Source organism: Emydura macquarii, unplaced genomic scaffold (genome assembly GCF_026122565.2).
Source record: "Emydura macquarii macquarii isolate MOO-44397 ecotype Brisbane River unplaced genomic scaffold, CSIRO-AGI_Emac_v2 contig_3517, whole genome shotgun sequence".
Lineage (NCBI taxonomy): Eukaryota > Metazoa > Chordata > Testudines > Chelidae > Emydura > Emydura macquarii.
The window spans coordinates 1,964,288-1,983,970 of NW_027133654.1; the positions used below are offsets into that span (position 1 = coordinate 1,964,288).

The window sequence follows — 19,683 nt, forward strand, 5'->3', positions numbered from 1 at the left end:
ACAGTTCTCACAGATCATGATGGAGATGGACAGATAGATGAAATAAAAGGGAAGAAAGAGGACAATGCATATCTATTATGACTTAGTAATATTCTGATAGACCCAATCAAAAAACCGTGAGCCACCCAATGAAACATCTGCTCTTTTTGAAATAAAGGCAAAAAATCAAGTATTGTAATTTATAAATTGACTTTGCCATTATTTCACAGATACCTTGCTTATGTTCATTTTTATTAATGAAATATCAGGGTGCTAGAATTTAACCTTGGTTATTCATTAAAGGTGAAATCCCAGCCCCCTGTGCATAGCCAGAGTAAGTGGTGGTGCGGAGGGAAGTAATGTGGGATTAGAGATGGAATGGAATTTTTCTCCATCCCAGAGCACAGGCCAATATCCAGTTTGCAGTTGCAGCCTATAGAATCAATTACAGCTAAACATGCATCATTTCCCAGTCATAAAGATGGACTGCACAGATCCTCTAATTGCTATCTAAAAGGTGTTATAGAAGAAGTGTAAAGTGTCATTATTATTGTACTAAAATCTCTTTAGGTTACTATTACTGATTTGGCAGCTATTGACACCTAATCCGAATATAATATGCATATGCTATTAATGCTGCTTCTCTTCTTAAATAGAGTTGTACATTCATGCATTATACCATAAAACATTTTCTGTACTAAAATCATGATTAGCCAGCTTCCACCCTCCTCCTGCAATATCAACAAATCTTTAGCAAAGCAATATCTCATGTCCATTGTTATACTAATGGAAAGCTGGATAAAAATTCAACAATTACACTTTCCTTGTATAATGAATAGTAAGGAAAACACAGCTATTTTAGGGTTTTCTACAGCACCCCTCCATCGCACTATCTAGAAAAGTACACTTGAAAGAATTCTAATCAAGTAGAATTCTGTTCTGTGAATTAAACAGAACCTTTTTTTTTTTTTTTAAATCTGGCGTGTATGACAGTTCAAGGTTTATAAAACAGGCAAAACCTATTTTACAACACAAGGATCTTACAGCACGTAAGCAATGTTAAGCCATTTAATTCAACTTCAAACATCTTAAAACTAATCGAAGCTCACATACTGTTACAGATTGCCAATGGCAGGATTGCAATCTCTCCCCCCCCCCTCCGTTGTGAGGATTTAACAGATCCGTTTGACCAATATTCTTTATTAAAGAAAAAATCATTGGTCATACATGTACTTAAAATGCAATGGTCACACAGACATTTGGACACATTCTTTTAGCAGACATAGGGCCTGATTTACAGAAGGACTGACCATGCCCTTTGCTCCTGTATTAGTCACTGGGGTATGAATCAATACCTCTCAAGAGGCAGTCAGCACTTCACACAATCAGACCTCTCCAATTCCACACCTTTATCGCGAATGATAGCTTAGATATTAGTAGAACACAAGGGCAGCTTCACTGAACACGCATTCTGTTCATGGTCACAGCTTTGAAGAGATAGGATACAATTCTGCTTACACCTGCTTCTCCCCCCCCAACCCACTTTTTCATTCTATCTACACCCTTCTCCCCTCCCCCCCCCACCCAATATTTCCCCTAGTACTCAGCCTCCTATCACCCACTCCACTCCCTACTGCATTCTTAAGGGGAATCAAAGGGTGGCTCCCTTGGGACTGATTGCAAGCTGAAGACCTGCCCATTATAAACCCAATTGGAAAAGCCTCAAAGAACAGTAGATGTACATTTTCCCATGTGATAGTCAGTCTATGCAGACTGTTGCTTTAAATGCCTCCATGAAGAAGCAGTCATCAGGCCAAGGAGTCCACGGTCCCTTCTCTAGGCAGGAGAAAAAGGACTATGGAAGATAAAGTGCTGAGTGGGGTAGAGGGGAGGGAAGACAGGGAGTCAAGGAGCCAAAATAAACAGACCAGACAGACTTAACAGCCAGATGTGGGAACAGCTTAAAACAGGACTTCCTGTTCCCCAAGTTTCTTGACCCAGCAGTAAATCTAAAGAGTCTGGTTCAATACTGGTTAGGTCAAGAGCCTGCGTTTTAAGGACAACTGTAAGATAAAAATAAGCTTTGTTTGTTTAAGGGACAGACCATCACAAGGTTGTTTAAAAAAAGACTATCATTTTGGGATGTGGTAACAGGAGAGTTGTACATAGGACATGAGAAGTAATTGTTCTGCTCTACTCTGCACTGGTGAAACCTTACCTGGAGTCCTGCATCCAAAGATGTGAACAAATTGGAGAGCATCCAAAAAGATGGTAACAACAATAAAAGGGTTAGACGCATGATCTATGAATAAAGGCTGAAAACTGGGCATGTGTAGTCTACAGAAGAGGCTGAAGGGGGAACATAACAGTTTTCAAATAAATAGCAGGTTGTCAGAGGACAGTGATCAACTGTTCACTGTGTCCACCAAGGATAGGACAATAAGTAATCAGTTTAGTTTGCAACAAGGGAGATTTAGACTGGATGTTAGGAAAACCTTTCAACTGTAATGATAGGTAAGATCTGGAACATATTACCTAGGGAAGCTGTGGAATTCCTGTCCTTGGAAATTTAAGAATGGATTAGACTAACACTGGTCAGCGATGGTCTAGGTCAGTGGTTCTTAACCTTTCCAAACTACTGTACCCCTGAAGCCTGAGTCCCACCCCCACGGGGCTGAGGCATGTAACTTAGTTTCATGGCACCCCCGTGGCTCCAGGCAATTGCCTTTCTTGCCACCCCCAATACCAGCTCTGCACTTGCGACCCCTCTAAAACCCCAGGTTAAGAAACACTGGTCTAGGTATACTAATTCTGCCTCAGCACAGGGTGGGGATGGACTTGATGGCCTCCTGAAGTCCCTTCCATCTCTACATTTCTATGATTCTAAGCTTAATTAATGATACAGAATTACATTTTGTAGGCCTGAGAGTTTGAAAATGCCCATTATGTCTGATGATCGGATTTTTCAGTAGCACCTTATTTCATTCAGGCCACAGACTCTAAGGTACCAAATAAAGGATGTTTTTTATACAGGGCAGATCATTGCTCTATCACTAGTTCAGCTCTGCTTCCCCCGCATGGGGTAGGAGTTACTTTAAAAATATTTCACAACATCCTTTTCTTAAATTATTCTGAGGTTTGAATGATCACATTAGCATCATTCGATAACTTTTCCCCATGAATATGTTATTGAATTAACTACCTGTGAATGTGCAGCCCTGAAGTTCTGTACTGATTCTGATCAAGACTCTTAACACTAGTTCTTAAGATTGGAAATAAACATACAGATGATAGGTAATATTAGTGTAACCCTTTCCCCATACAGCCCTTTCATAATTCAACAGCGTACTGAAACACATGCTAACTTTCAGCATGAGCATTCCATTGACTTATACAACTACTCAAACACATTTCTAACTTTAAGGATGTGAGTAGTCCTACTGAAGGCAATGGAACTACCTCAAGCACAAGTATTTTGAGAGAATTCCCAGTCCTATTGATTTCAATGGGAATTTTGCCATTTACTTCAATGAGGTCAGGATTTAACCCCTTGCTGATTCTGGCCACAACACATGAGTTCTCAGTAGACTTAAGTATCATAGCAAAATCCCATGGAGAGTTTTCAACAATGAAATATTAGACATCTGTCATTTATAACATTAGGACAATGTTACTCTATTAATGTCTATAATCCCATTCAAATTAATGCAGTATTTTTATTTTTCAGGATATATTAGCTGAACATTAAGGATATGAATGTATAACTGTTACATGGACACACACACACACACACCCCGTCAAATTCAATGCAATTCTTTCATGCACAATGATTGGAGGATCAGGGCTGAAAATGAGGTTCTAGTATTATGCTGATCAATAACGGTCAGAAGCCATCGAAGTGGCCCAACATTATTATTCACTTATGAAGCTGTAAGTATTTTAAATGTAAATTTTAGTATCTCATTGGTGCAAAGTCCTGAAGTTTGTATTTCAGGCTGGAACATTTGGCAGTTTCTATTTACTGCATTGCAAAGAGGAAAAAGGAGGCAGTTCTCAGGAATAACTGTCACAGGACAAGATTGCTCCGTGAGAGAGAGTGTCTCACTCTCACACACCCTGAAATATTAATGTAGAAAACATCTATTTCTACATTTATGGTCAGATTTCTTCTTTTTCCTCTGATTTCACTATCAAAATTTGGTCTGAAATTTGATTTTTCCATGGGCATAGTTAGTAACTGTGCTGAACATGCTCTGAAAACATTCACAACTAAAATCTGTCCATTTTGCTATGGACATCCACCACTTTGCTTCTTGATTATGGCTAGATGCTAACGGCATTTCTATTCCAGTTTCAAAATATTTCAGTTGGTGGAAGTGAGCCAATGTGCAACACAGTTCTGGTATAAAAATTAAGAGAATTCAGGAAGATGACGCCCTGTCCAATTTGAGCTGAAATAGAATTATCATTTCAAACAATGAATTGATACAAATTGAATATGTACACTAGGGGCCAAAATTGTGACTTTGCTCCTAGGAAGAGATCTAACAGGGTGACGCAGTGCTATAGCAACAGAGCTGAGGTGCTTTGACACTTCTGCTTATGTAGGGAACTCTTACGAGAGGTTGAGAGGAAGTACATGGCATAGCTCTAACTTTCACCTTCTGATGTAAAATGACATGTATTCCCCCACCCAGCACTGGCTACAGACAGACAGCAGAATTCATATGGGAGAGGCAGGTACTTATCCACATCCCTTACCCAACTGACTATATTCTCCTTTAGGACTGTGAAATACCACTCACCACACTTGCTAGTAGAGCTGGTCAGGAGATATTTTTGTTCTTGCCAAAAAATTCAGCGTAAAAGAAACGTTTTCAGGTTTGAGGAAAAAACAAAACCCCACACCAGGAAAAATTAGTCAAAGTTAGGCATCTTCTGTGGAAGTTTCCATTTTGATTAAAAAGACTTTAAAAAATTGAAATGAGAAATTTCAAATCAGCTCTGTTTGATAATTACTCAAGCTCTCAGAGTGCTGGTATCAGCATTCTCCCAGGGTCCTACATAAGTGTCCTGGGCCAATAAGGAGTTCCCTTTACTTTCTCAATAGGCAGCCACCTCAGAACAAAACCAAAATTTAGTCCTACAGTTAGGAGAAATAGAATATGAATATTTAATCTTCTGAAGCAAATGTACACCTTACAAGGAAAAAGTAAAGTTATGAAACTATTTTAAACATATTAAGTAAAATATAGAATCCTAAACAAGGAAAAATATTCCACTTTAGAGTTAATTTTGCATGTTCATTGGATTTGGAAAAATAGAAGACAAAGCATAGAAATAGCTTTTTAAAATAATAAGGAAAATATACCATTACTATTTAATTGCATTTCTCAGCACAATTTATCTGAGAATTTCTCATAGCAAAAATTAAAAAAGATTAAGATTCACTTCTGGTCCAGTACAGAAGTGTATATATTTCTGGGAACAAAATATCTGTGGAAGAACATGATTTCACTGGAAATTTACTTTAATGCAAATCAAATGTAGTAATTCGCAATGGCTAGTTCTGTCCCACTAGTAGTTTCAGGTAGCTGAGGCTAGAGAAGAGCTAAAAATTATTATTAACGCTTACAAAGCAACATAAGGGAATGGAAACTGGTAGTGTTTTGATCGTGCTACTTGGAGCCAGCTCTAGGGGAAACAAGCACTTTTGTAAAGAGGACTTTCAAGATCGCTGGATTTAAATGTGATCTCATTTTGGTCACATGCATACCATTGACATGCCATTAGTTACATTATTCCATTACAGAAGACAAACTATTTCGGCTATTCTCTCACTTTAGCCCCTAGACTACTGTCTCATTTGGAGATGGCAACTTTTCTGGCAGCTAAAATGTGTAATACCTAAAGAAGGTGGAATTCAATATTCCAAATATTCAAAACTACTCCTGAAGGCTAAGCCACTTTATGAATATGATAGTTTCAAATCATGCCATAAAGGCCAAAGTTTATTTGTTTTCTCACTGGAAAGCTAAAGCACTAAGACAAGTGTTAAAACAATAGCTTACTCATTGATTGGCTAAAAATGATTAATAGATTTAAGACCTACTTTGATCATCCAGTCTGCGCTCCTGTCTAGCACAAGCCATAGAACATCACCCAGTAATTCTTTCATTGAGCATAGTAAATAGGATTGCAAGAAGAATGTAGCCCTCCAAATAGGCAAACCCAAGAGTCACAATGTGTGAATACTGGAATTCACATCTGAGCATCTTATCCTTAATTGCTTTTTGAAATAGAATGCTCAGTATACAGAATTAACCTTTTCTATGCGAGTCAAAATCTCCAGGCATAACACTATTATAATGCAAGGAGCCAGATGCTCCAAAATGCCATTAAAACACAACATATTTTGTTAAACTTTTGCTGTTTTTATAAAGATACTAGTTGCTTGCAAAATGTTTAGCAATTTTCCACAGAATTATAATGGTCATTGAATCTCATTTTCTGTGTATAACAAAAAGATTTCAATTTGTTTCCTTTTTATTGTAACTTGTTTTGGTGAATATTAAATACAAGACAATGGAGAAACAATACACATGGACTATAAAAGACCATGTACACCACACACATGGCAGATGTGAATAAAGCTGTGATATAAATAGAAATATTTTATAACAGACCATCATACTACAAAAGAGCATTTTCTAGACAGTACTACAGAACTATTTTGAAAGTACAAAAAAAAACTTCTAGAAGAAAACTCTAGATTTTGACCTGGTATTATTGGTTCAACTCCCTTCCCTGCAATGTACATGCAATCTGTTACATTCGATTTAACTATGGATTCTCTCTGGTGTTTCTGTTGCCTAGTGTGCAGTGTAAAGGACAACTGCGATGTCTGTATGCATCAGCCACGGATTCATTATGAGGTGTTCTGCATTTTTATCAGTTTTTCTGCATTCTCTCTCTGGTTTGCAACAAATATTTTGGACACAGAAAATTGCTTTATGATTTTTTTTTTTACACATAGAAAGCAATATGATCCATAATTGGTCACATCAGAATATTCAAAGCATTTTCAGTTTACAATTTCAAGGTTTTTTTTCCCCCCTTTGAAAAGGAAAGCTGTGAACGAAGGTGGTCACATTTTTTTTGTTTATTTTTGTCTCACTCTTCTCAATTTTCTTCCTAAAAATAAAACTACAAGAGTTAGCCTTTGGGTTGTTTTATCTGGGGTACAGAACGGTGAGGGGCTAAAGTCACCCCCTAGATATTAAGATGCCTGCTGAATCTAGACAATTATTTAATAACCATTTGGGTGAGCTATGAAATACTAAGCAAAGAGTCAGAAAGCTTAAACACTTATGAGGAAGAGATTCATAAGTATAGAAGAACTTTCATTGTGAAGGATCAAAACTCATTTATGTGTGTGCATATAATATACACAAAAGTTCGTAAAGTTTTTATATACACACACGATAGACCATCACACTTCCACATTCTTAAAAGGAATCATTTCACCCATTAACTACTGAAGTACAACCCCTCTAGATCTAACCTTTCTAGAACATCAGTTATGTTCAGAGCTCAGGGTTAGGTTCACATCCATCTTAGCAAAGCACAAGTGTATACAATTATTCCCCTCAGGGTAAAAGTCCTATCTGCGTCCCCTGATACAACTCCCATTAAAACCAATGGCAATCTGCGCATTGATGTTCATGGCAATTGGGTCTGGCTTCCAGTCTGTAGGCTGCTAAGCTATGGTTAGCACCACTTTAACTTGCATTCCTTTTTCTTTTCATTTATTTGAGGATGACAATGTTGTTGCATGAAAAAGAAATGAAATTAGGAAATTTCTGTTAGAAGGGGAATTTCTTCATTCCATGTATTAGTAAAAGTACTACCTTGTATCAATTATCTAGCTATACCCTGTTCTTTCATGATATCCTCATAAGCTTTATTAAAAGGCCAAAGTATTAGCATTTTGCATTGTGACAAAGTGGTTTTCATCAACAGGAAAAGAAAATTAAAATAGTTTGTCTTACTTTCATAACTATAAAACATCTGATTTATAGTCAAGATTGCAGTTTTTGGCTTTACTGCTCAGAAGTCTTTCAAGGCCAGAGAGCATCTTGCTTCTGAGTCTTTTTCCTGTGAATATCGGTCATTTAGAGGTGAGTGATTTCAGCTTAAATGAGAGTTTTGCCTTTGTCTTTAGGTTTAAGCAATATCCCTGTGAAATGCTTTCCACAGTACTTTTCAATTGCTTTTTCATTAAGAGTAAAAAATATTATTACAAGCTGGCAAACAAAGAAATGGCAGAAGAAGATTGCATTTCTGTGTTAATTTCTATGTGTTAGGTTCAGAAAAGGACATAATAAATTGCTGGGGAAAGCCACTTAGTGCATCACATCTAGCCTCCTTAATTTTATTTCAATGCTGCTTCCTTGTTTCATCACTATCTTCTTCTATCACCTCTTTCTCCCTAAAGATATTTACTTGGCTCTTACACCCATTTACTGTGTCCTGTGTTTCAATCGCCTTATTTAGCAACATTTCATGGAGTCATACTCCATCTCATTAGTGACAGCTAAATATTTTTCTTTGTCTTATCAATAGCCAAACTGCAGAGCTGCTAGGAATGGATGAATAGGTTCATATACAAGGAGACACGAAAATCATGCCCTGCCACATCAAATGAACTGGAACACAACTGAACTAGAACCTAACCTTTCTGTGGGCACAGTGATTAAGCTGCATTATAATTATAACTCAAATTTTTGGAAGTGTCAGATTATTTTTCTATTTTTCAATTTTGTCTCCCAAGGCATTTCTAGATCTTTATTACAAAGATCAGAATATCAAAAAGAGAGGCTATGCTACTGACCTTACTGGAAGTGAGAAATACTAGAAATATAACAGTTTGCTGTCATGAGATTTCAAGTACAGTTTTGTAGACTTAAGAGATTCATAAGAGTATTTGAATCAACCATGTTGACACTTGCCCATAAGAAATTATGAAGACACTATGGTACTTTGCCAGAATGTTTCACAAATATTTGCTGACAACAGAGGAATGATGAGATTTGAGAAACCTGGTTTCTAATCCAGGTTCTGCAGTGGAATGTATTGTACTAGGCAGAGACTCTTCTGCTCATGACTCTGCCTAGTTCCCTCCATCCTGTACCTGTCCCATTCTGGTCTCTTCTACATCCTTGGCTCCTCATCCCAGTCACCTTCTCCTCCCCGAAGCAGTTCCAGTCTCTACTCCTCAAACTTCTAATCCCAGTTAGTTACCTTGCCCAGCTATTCCCACCCCTTCAGCTGATATGTCTGTCTTCCCTACACAGACTTCCAATAACCTCATGCCCACGTTCTCCACACCCACTCGCTCCCACTCCCTGTCTCTTTGTTCAATCTCTTTTGTTGTTATCCCTCTTTCTATGCCTAGACAGTTGCAGTTCACCACAGCTTGGTTCTGCATCAGATCTCTCCTTCTTTTCCCTCCTGCCTTAATGGATTTCAGTCCTCATTTCTTTACCTAGCCAGTCCCAATCTCCCCCACCCACACCCCAATTCCCATTTTCCCCTCTGCCAACCCCACCAATCTCCAGTCCCAGTATCCCCTGCCAGACTTTGTCCTAACCTCCATCACCCCGAGTAGGTCCAGCACTTGTCTTCATCTCTGCATTTGAATCATGCAGCTTCCTCTTCACCACTGCCTGGTCCCCGCGGGAGGGAAGAGAGGGGAAGGAGATGTCATTCAAAGCACGAGAGAGGGAGAGGGAGAGAGTCATGTCAGGTCACATGCCCAGCCTGCAATAGGTCATAACTGTAATTGAAAAAGTCATGCTTAGCCTCAGGACAAAGCATGTACACTGTGGATGGAATATTTGGGAAATTCAGCTGTTAAAATTGAAGTCTTTACCTAACATTTTGTGAACTGATTTTTTCAAAAGGCTTATAACTTGGCCAAATTTGGACAGATTTTCAGAGGAACAGAGAAAAACCCAGGCCTGACACAAACTACTTCCCGGCTAAATTTCAAGTGCCTGTTCCAAAGCCTAGGGGTCATACAGATTTTCAATGAAAAAGTCACCAGCATTTAATGTGAGGGAAAAAAAGTTATTTCCTCGTCTCAAAATCAGAAATAGATCTGTTTTGGCTGAAATTTTCCAAAAACATTCAGGCTTAGGCGGACACCTGACATGGAAAATTTCAGCCTGTACAGTTAGTGGTTTTCAAAGTTATAACGAACTCAAAATAGCATCCAATGGGAAGTGATGGTCCACCTTAATAGTAGGCAGTGCTACCACCCCTGCCAATAAAACAACTAGAGAAGCCCAACTAAGCCAAATAAGCATAGAAGTAGACATATCACATGCACCACTGTCCCACTTCCAAAAGGCACATAGGGAAAAGCACCAGGACTTTCACACACCAGTCAAGGGAGTATATGACTTTACATTGGAATGCTTAGCAGCTGGTGAAGGAAGAGTTTGAACCGTAGTGCAAAAATCAGTTCTTGGCATTTTGGTTACGATGAGCAGTCCAATGGTTAAAAGTCAGCCTGCTTTCCAGCTGGATTACACAGTTTATCCAACGCATTACAGATTATTAAAGGAATGAGATATTGAAACCCAAACATCGACAGAGCCAGCTTTCATGGTGAGCTTTCACTTGTGACAACCTCATGGTAATCAAACCACATTTAAAGAACAAAAACAAACAAACAATCTCCACCTAGAAACTACACATGCAAGCATTCTGTAAATCATTTTTAGCACAGCCAATCTACAAACAAATCCAGTCTTCTTTAAAAGGGCTCCCTGATTTTTCTGAATTCACTTTTTCCTCCTATCAGGGGAACAATGTGTGTGGCTTTCTTTTATGACAGTTTGCTAAACTAGACCTACTGTGACCTCTTGCCTTGTTTTTTGACTATTTGATCACTTGAAATTCCACTACTATGTCTTTGGGACAGGACAGCTGGCAATTGCTTTGAGACTGTCACTAGGGGTGACCACAGAAAAGCACAGCAGACTCATTTCTTGCACAAAAAGCATCCAAGGGAATATAGCTAGGTTTCCACAGCAGCTTCTTGACACCCATGCCAAGAAATCCTGTGTTGGGGTCAAACGGAATATTACAACTGAAATCATTTAACTACCAAGGGACACATGACAGTGACTAATATGCCAATTTTAATTTATATCTTCAGAATGTCATTAGTAAATGCTAATAGCAAACATTCCCTTCTCTCTGCACAGGAGAACTCTGCTGGTGGAAGGCCAAAAGAACCAGCTCTTCCCCCTGCCTCCTCCCACTGCATCCATAGGGTAAGGACAGGGAGAGGGCAATCTGGGGCTGAGGCAAGGGCAGAGCAGGCAACAAAAGGGTTGTGGTGGAGCATTGGTCTGCTATGTTACATTTTCTGCTAGTGGAGCCTCCCTGCCTCTAACATATAACAGAGTCGGATGACTGAGGATCTGAGAGGTACAACCAGTTCCATATGCTTTCCCTTCACTTTGCCAGGAGCTCTGTTTGTGAAGAGTTTGCCCCTACAATGACTATCCTGCTGTTGATACTTGGGCTGTGTGAATGCAGTGGTTTCACTTTATAAGGGATTTAACTGAATGCTGAAGTTTGTTTCAAAATGGTTAGAACCAAGTCACCATTTTTGCTTTGCTTGGAAATTTGATGTTCTAGGAGGAACTGCACAAAGATGGCCTTAACCCCCACAGCTTCTTGACACACCAATAAGGACCCTTCTTCAGTCCCTAATCACACCTTTCCTTCAGCAAGCCCTGGGACCTCTCACTTACCTTTAGATATTTTCAGTGGAAACCTGATCACCTCTCCCTCCTACCACTCCTTTCTCATGGTAGTGTGTGTCTTCGGCTTCCTCTTTCGGAGGAGGTGAGAAAGCTGCTTTATTGCAAACTCCCTGTACCCACCCTCTACACACTTCTTAGCCCAGGTGTCCAGCCAACATACGACCAGCTACATTACACACATTCACTGCCTCAATCATACTCAATGCACAACCTAAAGTCTGCCCTAATTGATCTATGTCAAGCACAACACAAAGGTCAATCAGCATGTAAAATAAGCCTCTCAGAAGACCACTCCATTCAGTCTTGAAAACAGGAATTTAGCTTGAGTTTCCCTTTTTCACCTGAAAAAGATCTCTGTAGTCCTAGATTTTATTGCATTCTAGTTGCATAGCTAGAAGAGCCTGTGAAAAGGTATTGCACAAAAGGGTGGCTTTCATTAATTATTCTGGAACAGTGAAAATAAAGCATTGTACCAGCTTTCTATAATTTAAGTCTTCTTGCTAAGGTTTTCCCTTTAACCAGCTAACCTTGTACTTGCTGGGGTGATCTCTCCATCTTTGCAAGTAACTGTTGCTTCCATAAAGGACAGCTTGGCTCTGAGTCAGGGCAGCAGATAGGTAGCAGCACTAGATATGAAACTAAAAATCTGCTATTATTAAACACCTTTCATCTTCTTGGACAGAAAAGAGAAGGGAGAGAAAAGAGCAGCTGTGTCTGTATCAAAGATTCTGGTCTTCCTTGTGTTCTAACATCAAGCTAAATGTAAAATGACAGACTGAACCTTATAATAGCAAGGAGTACAATATGGCATGGAACAGATCGCTCTTTGTAATGAGCCATGCTTTCTCAACAAGGGAGTTTTCTATTTAAATGATATGATTGTGACTGTATCATCGCCCATCTTACCCAACAAGTGCAAATTGGAATGGCAGGGTGCACAAACCCTTCTAGAGTTGCAGTAGGCAGGAAACTACAATCTCTCTCATCAAGTCTCAGCAGATTAAAACAATAGGATCACATTGAGATGTAAGGGGGATTTTATTGGCAATTATCTCAAGTGTGAGGAGTATAGACTCCTTATGGGAAACTGGTCAGCTTTTAAGTTCACCAGCTGGCATCAAGTCCCAGCCCTCAAATTTTTGGAATCCACATTGCTTATTGAAAGACTTGATAGCTTTTGAGGGAAACTGAATTTACGTATCTAACGGTGTCCTTGTTTGGGTATCAGTTATTGGAGGACTACAGAGTTAGTATACTGGACTATCACTAGGTAGGTCAAAGATGACACCATTATCTACCCTAGGACAACTCAGATCCAGAACCCCAACATCTGGGGAAGAAACATCTGAACCACATAATTTCCAATTAAATAATTAAGCAAATACATAAACAAATCAAATTAGAATAAAGTTGAGTTACTATTAAATCAAACCTAGTTATGAAATTGATTATACCATCAAATAAACCAAGATTTCTTTATAAATTCAATGTAATTTGGGAAAGCACCCTGTTTAGCTATCAGCCTCAGAAGTAACAGGGTATTTTGAATCTCAGTGCCAATTAATATTGAAGTTCTAGCTAAGTATCACTACAGGAAATCATTCCCAGGTTGAAGCTAATGTTCGGATTGCAATCTCAGGTGCCAGTTTAAGAAAGCCCATTCAAATTATGGGTGGCTAGGTAATAGCTAAATTTTCCCTCCCTTCACATGAAGGTTTTATATAACCCTATTACAACTTGTTACATTTAAGATTCATACAAGAAGTTAGGTGACAATAGCATGACTTCTCAGGATTAAACATGCAGTTCTTAACTCACTAGCTAATATGCATGTATGATTTTTTTTAAGACAGCAAAGTTATTGAACCTGAAGCTGTGTTGGGTGGTTGAGAAATTTTTATAAGCAACAGTCTCAGATAACACTATTCCACTAGTGACATTGGGAAAACAGAACCAAGAAGTTGATAACTAAGCAGGAAAGCTGTCACAACTCTTCTGGGTTCATTCAGCTTCAGGAAGCCAATGCATGGTTGAAAAGACCACCTCAGATGTTTTGTGTCAATAGACTTGCTGGCCAAGTAGAAATGACTTGTTTGTGAAGATTAAATCCTAGATGCTGCATGTTACTGGACTGCTATCTCCAGTGACCAAATGGGAGAATGAAGAAAGCACAAACATTTGTCAGCTGTGGTGGCATCAGATAGCCAGAGACTTTGAAGGTCAGTTGCCATGATAGCACTATGAGCATCCAAGCAAACACTTTTTTTTTTTTTTTTTTTTTTTTTAAAATGACAGTTCAGTTTGTTCCTTCCCTTAGGAACTCCTCAAGGGCTGTGTTCCCCCCAAAAAAAAAAAAAAAAAAAAAAAAAAAAGTGCAATGAAGTATTTCACTGCTGAGGTCACTGGCACACTGGCATCACCTAATGGGGGTTTGATTAAGTCATCTTTGTGCAAACAAAACACCTCCTCATTCTACTTAATTTAAGCCTTTAAAAAGGTTGATAGATCCAAAAAAGATACCCAATTCAGTCAGCAGGCCCATAGGTATTTTGAGAAATTTGACGTCATGGATCAGTCAGACATTACCTCAAATATTTCTACAACAATCCCAGCTCAAAAATAATTTAAAAAATACAAAGCTAACAAAAAATTGGAACTGAAATCAGACACACTAATCATGCACTAACTCAGCCATGAATAACAAAGACAATTCTTTATTCTTCAACTGTTCCTGTTCTATTGACTCATGCTTATAACATCTCCCTTACAGGACAAAGACAGAAGAGAGAGGAAAGCCTTCCCCACTTACAGGCAACTAGACTGACCACAGACTGACCCAGAACTGCCAATCATGGAGACAGCACCCACAGCTGGAACCAATAAGGAAAACAAGCCCAGCTATAAAGGAAGGAAAACAGAGAGAAGGGTAGGCAAAGGGCCTGGGATGAAGGAGGGGAAACAGTGCCATGCCAGGCTGCCTCCAGTGAAGCTTAAGGGCATTTCATAACATGACTCAATTTGAGCTGAATAGAGAAGAACCAATTTGGTGCAAGTTGAGCCACAAAAAACAAAACTGCATTCAGAACAGTTCACAATCCCTTTTTTTAGTTTGGTACTCAAACTCAACTTCAAGCGACATTACTGATACATAGGATCTGCGTGAAAAGTTAGACTTCAACTCAGAGTAAAGAGAGTTCTTGCCTTAAAAAAATATTAAATTAAAAAAAAAATCAAATCACAGTACCAGGGCTCACTTTTCATAAACAGAGCTATTATCTTCACATAAGGTAAGAATGTCTTGTGAAGTCAAGCCTTCCTGTTATGCCTAGAATAGGATAAAAGTTCTCATTCCCCTCTGCCTCCAAATTTGTTAGCCTGTATGTTTTAACAGAACACATTTTAGACCCTCATGTTCCCAGGACAAGTTGTATGTTAATGGGGGCTAGCTGATCAAAGTGAACTGCAGGGCGTTTATTCTAGTACGTTTTAAAACCCTAGTGAAAATGGATTTAGTACATTTTTTAAAAATACACCTTTTCCTAATTTAGACAAATCTCAACAGAAATCTAGCTTCATCTAATTAATGACATAATAGTAACAAACATTCATAGAAGCTATGAAACCATTGCACATCTTGGCCAACATGACTAATCCCAAAAATGAAAAGATGCTATTGAGCCCAGCACAGTAAATTAAACTGATATGTGGAAGATGGAACATATGTTATTCTGAGTCCTTTCTTTCTAGTTTGGCCTGTAAAATTGAAAATCCCTACATCTATTCTAAATCTGTATTTGAGAAGGAGGTTGCATGACAGTTTGTTGTATCCAAATGATGGAAATTCTGGGAGTAAAGTTACAGAAAACAGGACAAGTGAACTGAGTATTTTGTCAATTTCTAAAAAAAACCCCAAACAACTGCATATGCCTGTCCAGCGAACTCAATCAATTAAATTTGTTAACACAGATTGGTTTGATTGAAACTTTATAATATGCAGGGTGTACAGGTACAGCAAAGTGATTTGTAAAAGTATCAGGAGCTAAGTGCAGGAAAGAGAGCGATAGGCTTAAGCAGCTATTAGACTGGGGACTCTTATTTGTATTCACAGGCCTGATTCTTATCGTGCTGGACACCACAGGAGGAAAAGCAAGACACCAGTAATGTGGTTTAAATTAAGCCATACCTTTATTCAGTAACACAAACTATCCAGCAATAACATCCTCTGCAGGACATCATTCCTTCTGTAATCCATCCATCTGCCATCAGCTCTCCCACAGCCCTACTGCCATTTCTGGGACCTGATAGCCCTCTCCTCCTATGAAGGGAGTGGGGAAGAAGGGGTTGTTCTAGGATTTCATCAAAGATTAGGAGCCCTAACTTCATTCCCCACCTTCTTTAGGAGATGCCTTCTCCTAATCCACTTCCAATTCCAGTTGATCTGGGAACCAGACCCCCTACTGAACAGGAAGCACCTGCCAAGTTGCATCAAAATGAATTTCACAACCTAAATCTACCCACCAGGTCCCTGGGTCTCTAAGAGACTGGCAAAAAGTGGCAATGAAGGGAAAAAAAAACCTTCCTAGCCCTGAAAGGCAACTAGCATGATGCAAGCAACAAAGCCCAAAACACAGGTTCCAGTCAGAGCCCCTCTTCTCAGACTCCCAAGAAGGGTGAAAGGGGCTTTCATGGCTACAGGGTGTACTGCACATTTTCACCCTTTTAGTTCCTCTCAAGTGCGGCCCCTAAGTGTTAACGCAACAGACCCAACTGAGTTGGGTACCTATAAACCCTTTAACTTCAGGTATCTATGACCAGCATGTTGGTTAATGAGGCTACAAAGCAGCATATTCAAAAACATAGCAGCAATTATTTCTTCCCCCAAAGATACAAAGAGCAAAATAAAATAAAAATAAAAAGGCCTATCTGCATAGGTCTTACAATTTAATCTTTCCTTGCCAGATTTTGTGAATTCCCCTCATCCCAGCTAACCCCCAACATCATTGACAGGGAGAAATAGATTGTCCTCCTCACAGCAGGCTCTCTCTGTATCCCCTTGCCAGCCTCGTCAGTTTTCATTGACATTCCCTGGGCAGCCTCCTGTAGCTCACCAATACCCTCTGCCTTTTCTAGGTCCACGTCCTTTGCACTTTTTCTTCTCAGCCTTTTTACCAGCATTGGGTCTGAGGAATCTTCTATTCATGCCTATAGTGTCTGAACATTTGTCAGGATGCTCTTTATCTAGGCCATTTACCTTTCCTGCTTGGTTCTTTTTACAACCCCCTTTTGATCTAACTCCCTAGCAAGTAACCCATCAAATGCATAGACTCCCATGAACTAGATTTGTTTAAAAAAAACAAAACAAAACAGAGTTTCCACCTCAACACAGGGAGGGTGTTGGGTTGTTGACCCAGCCTGCAAGGCTCACTTCAGCAGGCTCTGTACACATACCCCTAGAGTCCTTTCCATCAGATAGTAGGACTTACTAAAAATATATATAAGTTAAAGTTTTAGGCTCATACCTATTTGAGGTACATATTACCTTTTAAGAATGTTAGAGTTTTAAATAAAAGGGTAGAAACTCAGGAAATTCAGAGTTAAAGTTACACTTCCCCAAGAAGCCAGAAAATCATACTAAAAAGCACCACAAATACCACTCCAAAATTGCAGTGGTGGGAACTTACATAAATACTAAGGGATATTGGTATCAAGAGAGGTAATTATGTATTCAAATTCATTTTTCTCATTACATTTCTATGCACAGGGTATAAGACCTTTGTCTTCAGGGGTATATCTACATGGCAATTGAAAGTCAGCAGCTGGCTGGGGCTGGCTGACTCAGGTTCGAGCTAAGGGATTGTTTAAATGTGGTGTAGAGGTTTGGTTTTTCTACTGACCAGGCAGGGCCTCTCAAGCCAGACCTAAAAATAGAAACACATTAAAAGCCTTTCACTGGACATTACGCAAACCTTTGGGGTGTCATTCTAATATCTTTTCATGCTGGCATCCTACCTGCCTAATTCCAGTGTAGAGAAAGAAGGTGGGTGCGGTAATATCTTTTATTGGACCAACTTGTGTTGGTGAGAGAGACAAGCTTTCAAGCTTACACAGAGCTCTTCTTCTGGTCTGGGAAAGGTAAACAAGCTGGGTCCACACTTAGAAATTAGGTCAGCATAACTATATTGCTACGGGGTGCGAAGATGTAGACGCAGCTAGGTCGATGGGAAAATTGCGGTATGGATATTAGATCATGGGCTGCAGACCAAGCTCTGAGACCCCGAACTTCGACACCGCAATTAAATGGCCTTAACCTGAGCCCCGTGAGCCTGAGTCAGCTGGCACAAGCCAGCTGCGGTTTTAATTGCAGTGTAGATATATCCCAGGTGGCTTTCATAGTTTAGAATCTTCCCCAAAACAAAACTATGTCCGACTTTGTTTGTTTGTTTCATATTTAAGAGCCTCACACCACTAGTGAGGAATTCTGCAGATCTTACGTTTTCCTCTGCTTATTAATTATACACATTTTGGGAGAATTAGTAACGTAGTCATCATTGTCTGGGAACTCACATTACTGAAGTTTATACTTAATAAAAGACTGAAATGAGCTTTAATAAATCAAGACTATGCCAGTGGGACAAATTCTAGGCTGGATGTGCAATCCCATGTATATATAATCAAACATACATAAACATACTCCAAGCAGGAGCAGAAATTGAAAAGCTTCCACCTTCACTGTCTCAGAAAAATCCTTGGCGTTACTTGGGACCAATAGATCACTAACAACGAGATCCTTGAGAGAACCGACCTACAGTCTATGCACATTATACTGGACACTCACAAGCTTTGCTGGCTGGGACACGTGGAGCTCATGCCTTAAGATCATCTGATGAAGGTTGTGATCTATGGCCAACTCAAGAACTACCTGCAACACAGAGGAAGGCTGAAGCTCAGATATAGCCACAAGGTCAAGCAGGTTCAAGAAATGCAGCATTCCCACTTTGAATACAAATACTTTCCAAGGATTTAACCTGAGAGAAATCAGCATGGAAGACAGAGAGATGCAAACCCATGAAAAGTCTTTATTGAACAACACTGAAACTAGCCAGGCCTGGCTGAGCTATCCCTTAATAGTCTCTCTGTTGCTATGGAAACCTAGGCAATAAGGCAAAACACAAAATACATAACATATTTCTCCTCCTTTAATGAAAATGCCCATTTAACAGAACAAATCACTAAAGTAGGGAATGAGGGTAGACTGCCTCAATTCCCGGCTAAACCCTTGGGATTATTCTGCCCCCTAGCATGGATTTGCCCTAGCTAGAGATCCAGCCATTCAGGAGGCCTTCTCTCTCCAGGTGGATTATGGCAGACTCCTGGTGTTCTTGCACCGGAAGGTGTTATTGGTGCGGGTCTAACAATGGGCTCAAGACTTCTAGCTCAAGACAGGTGAGCAGATACAGCCCCCTCTGAGGATGTATCTGCTGCAGAGGTGGATGGAGGAGGAGAGTCAGGAACGGGTGACTCTCGACTTGATATCTCACCTGTAATGGTGAGTCAGGCATTCAACTGGAGATGTGTCCTTGGGACACGTATGACCTGGCAACAACTGATCTACATGCCACCACCAGGTGAGATCATTTGCAGTCTGGACAGTGTCGGAAACAGGTCCTGTTTGGGCGATGACCGTCGCAGGGACCCATTTAGCTCCAGAAGCATAGTTCCAAGTGAGGACAGGCTGTCCAGGACTAAAGGTTTGGTCTTTTGCTCTGTGTGCATGCCTGATAACAAGTTGTGCAATGTCAACAGCAAAATCAAGTCGTGCTTTGGCGGGTTACAGCGGATCAAAGCAACTGCGCAATTGTCA

At 39.7% G+C, this 19,683-nt stretch overlaps 1 long non-coding RNA gene across 1 annotated transcript; it reads left to right on the forward strand.

Annotated features, from left to right (window-relative positions):
• Positions 1-13,719: 13,719 nt before the first annotated feature.
• LOC137145186 (uncharacterized) lies at positions 13,720-16,649 on the forward strand. The gene is made up of 3 exons (XR_010917592.1): positions 13,720-14,041; positions 14,593-14,748; positions 15,931-16,649. It is a non-coding gene; the product is annotated as an uncharacterized lncRNA (long non-coding RNA).
• Positions 16,650-19,683: the final 3,034 nt, after the last annotated feature.